Source organism: Phalaenopsis equestris, unplaced genomic scaffold, assembly GCF_001263595.1.
Source record: "Phalaenopsis equestris unplaced genomic scaffold, ASM126359v1 Scaffold000840, whole genome shotgun sequence".
In the NCBI taxonomy this organism is placed as follows: domain Eukaryota; kingdom Viridiplantae; phylum Streptophyta; class Magnoliopsida; order Asparagales; family Orchidaceae; genus Phalaenopsis; species Phalaenopsis equestris.
This window is the reverse complement of record NW_018165280.1, coordinates 1,801,575-1,808,982: the sequence shown is the minus strand read 5'-3', so window position 1 is coordinate 1,808,982 and position 7,408 is coordinate 1,801,575. Positions and strand designations below refer to the sequence as shown.

General features: G+C 33.1%; 1 protein-coding gene across 3 annotated transcripts in view; it reads left to right on the top strand.

Moving 5' to 3' along the window:
- LOC110031712 overlaps positions 1 to 7,408 on the top strand; it is a 19,575-nt gene that overhangs the window by 2,049 nt on the left and 10,118 nt on the right. Inside the window, exon 2 of one of the 3 annotated variants that reach the window (XM_020735062.1) lies at positions 856 to 998. The exons of the other annotated variants lie outside the window; for them this stretch is intronic. The gene's annotated coding sequence lies outside the window, so the exon portion shown is untranslated. Of the gene's footprint in view, positions 1 to 855; positions 999 to 7,408 lie in introns of those variants that run through there. 3 annotated transcript variants of the gene reach the window in all.

Sequence of the window (7,408 nt, the reverse complement as noted above, 5' to 3'; positions counted from 1 at the left end):
TATATATATATATATATATATGTAATAAATTTAAAAGAACAATATTTATAATTGCGAGCTTTGTAAATAAATAAGAATTCTTTGGTATGTGTGTAAATTGCCCTGAATTTATGGATGTCATGCAATGGAACAATGTGTAATTTTCTCAATTTTACCTTGGTTAAGTTGGGAATGAAAAAAACCAAACAGTGGGATGCAGTCTTCCTCCTAGCTTTGCGAATTCGTAGAAATGCGAAGGCGCCGTTCAGACTGGAACGTGCAATCAAAGGCCTGAAACGTGTTTTGGATACATAACGTGGTCCAAAAGGCCAAAACAAAGAACCCATCGTCCTGTGAAATTCTGGACTTAATTTGAATGACAATTGAGTTTTTAGTTGTAATATATGGAATGTGTATGAACACACACACACATATTATTGGTACGGCAGGGGTTTGATTAAGGAAAAATGAAAATATTTGGGGTTAGGCTTTATATCCTTTCCAAATGTAGATAAGGATTTCTCAAAGCCATTAAATTGCTTCAAAATGAGTGTAATATATGAATAATCAAAGTTCGTATGTTAATCATCTCAAAGTATGCTGAACAGCTTTGAGATACACCTTAAGACACACATACACACAACCAATTAATCGAAGTACTGATGTGTATTAGAGCAGCCCAAATCAATTTTGAATGTTAAATGCATGTACATTACAAGTTCATGCCTTAGTCTTGATTAAGGATGGACAGATTAATGATTGATTGTGCTATCTTCAGTCAATGTTCTCATATGTAATTTTTGTGGCAATCTTCAGTCAATGTTCTCACATGTAATTTTTGTGGCACCTATACCTTTTTTTGTTCTCATTTTTCAGGGTAGAGCTAATGTGGCAATTTGTATATCATGCTTGGTCCTGTCTAAAGCCCACAGATTGGGAAATATGCTCTTTGAAATGGGTTTAGTATGTAGTTTAATTTAAAATTTGAATAGTGAAATTTACAAGTCCGGTGTTCAGGTATTATTTATTTTTTCTTTTTTTCTATTGGTAAAATTGAAGATTTTTGGAAGGAAATTCAACACTTTGATGTGAGAAAATAAATGTTTAAGAATTGGCTAGTGCCATTTTATAGTTTTGCTGCTTATGTTTTAATCAGTTGGGTTTCAATTTATGTTTTTGGGTGATTAGCCTGTTCAAATGTGGTGCCTTTTGTCAAGCCCTAATTTCATTGCTTGTTTTTTTAAATCATTTCGATTGCCATATTATATTTAGACATTGAAGCGGTTATCTGAATGTCCAACACAAACCATCTGAATATAAGAGTTGGATGATTTTGTTGATTTTTAGAACCAACACATTTGTTTTTCTTGGGGCCTTGCAAGTTGGTAGTCTCTACTTGCTGTGTCCCAACATTTTTTCATATTTACAAAACATGCTTTTCCTTAAACCCGGCAATTTAGTTCTTAACCAGTTTACCAGAAATTTCTCAAGATGGCCTTTATTTATGGTTGGTTCTAATGTGATTAGATTTTTGTTATTATCACTTAATGATGTTAATTAAGTTAAAATGGACGACCTCGGATCTAGTTTCTCTAATTTCATTTGCTCCTCCACGTCAAATCCATTTCATTGCCTACTTTAATTAATTGATTAGGACAGTCGAGTCAATGTTGCTTTAGTTTATAAGAGTTAAACCTTGAATATGATGAACATTCTTATGTTGGCCGACAAATAGCTCCATTATTTATTATAATCTAATTGGCGTGTTGAAATTTCACGATGATAATTTTGTTCTTCAAATTACGGGTGAAAAAGTTGTTGTCAAGGTTGTATATATAGAATGAGAAATAAACGTAGATTCAAGAGAGATCTATTTGTAACGTGTACTGATAGTGTGATCCTCCTTTAGTCGACCATCGAAATAATTTCAGGTGCCACAACAACTAAATTCACAGTGAAGCTGCTGGGATTTTTTTTGTTTAGGGGAGCCTTAAACGTTGGTTCTTATCCTAGACTGAGATGCAGTCGGAATGTTGGATTTTAGACATCTCACTAACCTCATCTTCTTCTTTGAGGCATATTTTCCTCACCAATTCCTCTTTGCAACTTATTCTCCCGTAAGTGGCTTTTAATCCACTTTCATCTCCATATCCATCAGCGAAAAACCACTCTTGAAGCGGGTGGGTATTGAAGTCCTCCCAGTAAATGAAATACAAGTGATGCTTAAGCTCCACCAGCTTAATTCCCGAGCAGTCCACTATTTTTAAACTTTGAAGTGCTGGGAGTCCAAAGATCCTCTCCTGTTGGGGGACCTTTTTAATGTGAAGTATTTCTAAACAAGGGTGGTTGTGCGCCACTTTAAAGAGTAGTTTTGGAATTTCATATATTTTATTTCCTTCAAAGATGCAGCAGCATGATGCAGGAGTTCTTCAGGAAATGACTTGAGTTTGGGGCATTGATAAATTATTAACTTCTCCAATCAAGGTATGACTTTCCCCTAATTACTCCACTCCTCCCAGTTATCCATTTTGTCAAACGTCTAGATCTTCATTCTCGGAAAGAATGCAGAATTTTGATATGTTGGCACCATTGCACCCTTCTCTATATTGCTTTTTTCGTTGGCTCTGTAGAATGCTGGTTCAATGCCCTTTATTGATGATGCACATTCAATCATAAGTGTTTCAACGTTAGGCAATAATCCTAAGCCATCAAGTTGTGTACAGTTGCTACAACCAATGATACTCAATTCCAGTATAAAATTAATTGATGCATGTCTCAGGCAACTCAGTATCTTGTACCCAGAATTGTTTCTAATATAAAGATATTTTGGTTGGGGAGGAGGACAAAAATCCTCAAAAATCTCTTGAATAGTATTTGAAGAATTGACATGTAACAACACATGTATGTTTTGAGAGGTAATATGAAACTGTATCAAGGATAGACTTATTTTTATTATATGCCTCAGGGGCCTTCTTAGCCTGAAAAGTCTTCCGCTTTGTTCGAATAATTCACATAAGTTTTAGGAGAAAAAAATGGAATTCTATTAAGCATAAAAATGGCCTGAAATTGGTAGTTTCTTATAAAAAATCTGGCTAAAAATACTAGTTCTTTATTCTGCAATCTTGAATTCTAGTGCAACCTCTCACTTCTAGCTCTAATGCTAACGAGGAAAACACACTTGGATAGAAATTTACGTGCCTTAAAAAGGAATTGGAAACAGAGAAACTATGGAATATGGTGAGCGCTAATTTAGTTTTCTTGCAGTGTAAGTATTAACTCAAAACATAACAATGGAATGCAAATATTAGAGAATGCACCCAATTTTTATTGGTAATGTCATCGCATCGATTGAAAAAGAAAACTCAAACATTAATAAAACTCAAAATGACAACAATATTGTCTCAACGCACATCTCGTACTTTTAGTGTGCATAAAAACCTTAAGATTTTCATGAAGTTGTGAATGCCTAGTATCTAATTGTTGTAGGAATACATCAGAGATTAACATGGAGTCCATATATTTTTGCATTACATATAGAAATATTTATGATGTATATTTTAAGTAAGACATCTTGGTTTATGTTTTTTGTAGATGATAACTTTTATAAATGAGATATGTACTTACATAAGTAAAAAGTTAAGAGCAATAGAAACAATATTTATATTGTGGTTATTGAGTACTTAGATTCAGCAGTTTAAATAATGTGTATATGATGTGCAATACTAGTAAGCTTTCTAGCCAATATTATTAAAAGATAAATCGATACTTATATTTGATAGATTTAAGCATATTGGTGCTATTTTAATGATGATTTGATAGATTTAAGATGGTGCTATTCTAACAAATAAGGTGATTAAAAATGTGAATCTAAAAGTGGAGAAGGTTCTCGAGAGTGTCATACGATTTGAGTATATTATAGAGACTTATAGATAAATATTTTAAAATTCTGATTATATTTGATGATTCCATATGAATTTAAGTGTTTGGCAATAAAGCGATTATTAATGGTAATTAAATTGTTGTTGATAGTTAAGTTTAGCATGCAATGAATGATAATATTAATATATGTGAAAAAAATAGGAGCATTTACATACATCTCAACCAATTCCTATGTATTTACATATTTAATAACCAAACATTATTTTTTAAAAGTATATCACCTAAATATTTCACATTACATCAAAAATACCACCATTTTAACTTTTTAAAAGTGAAATGCACCTTTTAATACATAGGTAAGGTGGTATGTAAAAATTAAAGTTTGGGTGTTAGATATGTAAATACGCAAGTGTTGAGTGGTGTGTTCGTAAAACTTCCAAAAAAATTATGAAGAACAAATTAATGATCACTATATTGAATGAACGATTTAAATTACATGTATTGAGGATACGATAAAATAGACTTGGGTTTTGCTAATATGTATGACCAGGGGTAAAATATACACCCATTAAATTGGTAGATAGGATAATTTTTCAAGGATTGGGAAGAAGGGTTAAACCTAAAGATGACTTTGATTTATTTTGTTCAGAATAATTTATGAAGATTGTCACACTTAGTTAGCACTCAAAAGAACAAAGTAAAATTGACTATTCATACAAGCGGTTCAAATAGTTAGGATAAGGCTAGTGATAATGATAATAATATGATATGTTTTGGGTAAGGTGAAAAATTTTATTATTTGGGCTACACACAATCAAAACAGGGTGAAAAAATAGAGATCAAATTTCAAAAATGAATTGTATTTTTTTTGGAATTCTTAGGGGAACCCCCCATTCCCAATTTTATATTTCTCCATTAATCCCAAACTCAACGCATGATGCTGTAAAATTCACTACAAATCACCTTTATTATTTTCTTGTTCATCTTTATTGAAAAAGATATATAGTCTCCTAATGCTTGATGGAGAGTTTTGACTTTCTTATGGTTTGGTTGCAAGTGTGACTCTTATTTTACCTTTTGGTATGATAAATGCCCCTTTTTTTGTACAGGAAGCTGGTTTAGACTGCTCAAATGCAGCCAAACCTTTTATTTTCTATCCAGAAACACGTAAATACACATCATAATGAATTTTTGAATCAAATATGGGGATGGAAAGGGTAGCTGTCCTTTTCTTTCTTTTGGGAATCAACATAGAAATAGTTTAGTACTTGGATATCTATTCCCTTAAAATACTATTACTTACTATCATTGCACTTGCAATTGTTTCGATTCTAAACTTTATTATGTTTGATATGCATTATAGTTTTTGCAGTGGCATTGGAATGTGATGGAGACATTTGCTTTAATCTTACACTGTGAGCTTCAAAAGGTGTCTGTGATGCTGCAATAGAGGGTTGATTATATCCTAAACAATACACCCTATAGGAGCTTCTATTCCATAAATTTTCTATAAAAGAAATGTGGCTCTATAGTAGGTCTGTTATAATTATGAGGGTCGAGATTTTTCAACAGATTAAGGATTTGGACGTATCCAAAACACTCTCGATTAAGTAGTTAACATTTGAGTTCAATTCAACTAGAAGTATTGTAAGCTTGGTCAGGTCAAAATCAGATGGACTATATGAGGCTCTATGGAGGATGAGGGTGCAGAATGCCCTAGGAGTCAATGAAAATAATCTCAAAGGCACTTAAATAGATGCGACCAATGGACTTAAATTCTCCATATCAATTGAAAGGAGATGCTCAATATTGGACATTCAATGGCATGTGGTGGCACTTGCCCAAATGCCATGAAAAAGGCAAAACAATCAGGATCAGATGGATTCGTTGTTCTAGAATTTCATAGAATAGACTTGGCCAAGAAGATAGTGAACTCAACTTGATCAGAATTCTTATCAGCAATTCATGGTTCATCTCATAAGGGACCTCATAAGTGTGAAGGTAAAGTTCTAGGCTATAATTGGTTTTAAACTCCAAGGCAAATGGATGATTTGAATGATATTTTTGCCATTCAGCGGAAGAAAAACCTTTGGCAGGGTCTTACAATTTGATTGTATGGGATAAAAAAACTCGTACTCTCGGCTAGGTGTATGCACAAAAGTGGAGTTATTGGAATCTTCACAACTAAAGTGTTTTTGAAGACAGTTGAGCAGATGATTAAAGATAGGAACTAACTTACTAGAGAGTGTTAAGGCTTCGGTCAAGATATCATAATTTTATTATTTCAGATTGTCAGTATCTTTCTTGTTATTAGTCATATGAAAACTTGAGAGTTTTAAGTAGTTCATGGGTTACCTTAGGGAATCTTACAGACCATGGGTTTGAACATAATCCTAGAATGATATGTGGGTCATATGTATACCATTGCTATGCGTGGGAGAAGCCTAGACTAGAATTTTTTAGTGCTCGTCTAATGGTACATTCCAAGTTAGACAAGACTACCTAGGCTCTGAGGCCAAAGGGGTAAGGAAGAAAAGTACCTTCTCGATTCGATAAATAAGATACTCTCGATGGGACTTGTAACTTAATCGTATGGAATAAAAATGTCCAGCTATCTTTGCCATAAGATTAAGATGACATTACAGAAAAATAGGACCGATAGCTTGTTTGTGTGAAATAAAGAAACCCAAATATCTTCAATACTCTAGAGAAGATACGAATAGAGGAATGGAGGTTCAATTTGTTCTCAATATTGTAGATAAGATTTTCAAAAAATGAGCCTTTATCTTCTTAATGGGATATGAAATAGTTGGAGGATGGCATAGTAATTTTGAATTACTCCTTAATATGGTAAAGATTTTTTTTTAAGTAGTGGGATGTATGGCTTAATCGCTAATAATCAGGACGTCAAATATCTTCTGCATATGGTGAAGAAGATATATAGGATAGAATAATATTCTAGATGTTTCCTCAATATGTGATAAAAGACACTCAAGGATTTATGATTTACAACTTTAACGCATATAATCAAGAGACACATAACCTTCTCAATATGATAGAGAAGGCTGCCAAAACAGTTGGAATATGAGACTTATAGCTTGATCATGTGGAATCAAGCAGGTTCGGATCAGGAAAGACATTTAACCACCTAATCATACGTAAATTAAACTCGCAACTTAGTTGCGTGTAACCAAGAAATTACTTTAGGCCAGTGGATATGGAGAACGTATGAGTGGCTTGGATGAGATATTGTGTATCTGGAGGAGATCCAGTGGGTATTGAAGGCTTTTGGCTGTTGATCAAAGTTTGAATTATCAAAAAGGTTCAACTATATGGACGTGACACTAAATTCTAGTACCATTGACAGACTATAGCCAACTTCACAACAATCCTTGTGAGGGAGGAGCCAATAATTTTAAACAGTTCTGAAAAATGAAGCAAGACATCTCTTGAACGAATAATCTAAGCTGCGTTTCAATTGGCAACTGGTTTTTTAAATTGATTTGAATTTTGGATATATATATATATATATATATATATATATATATAT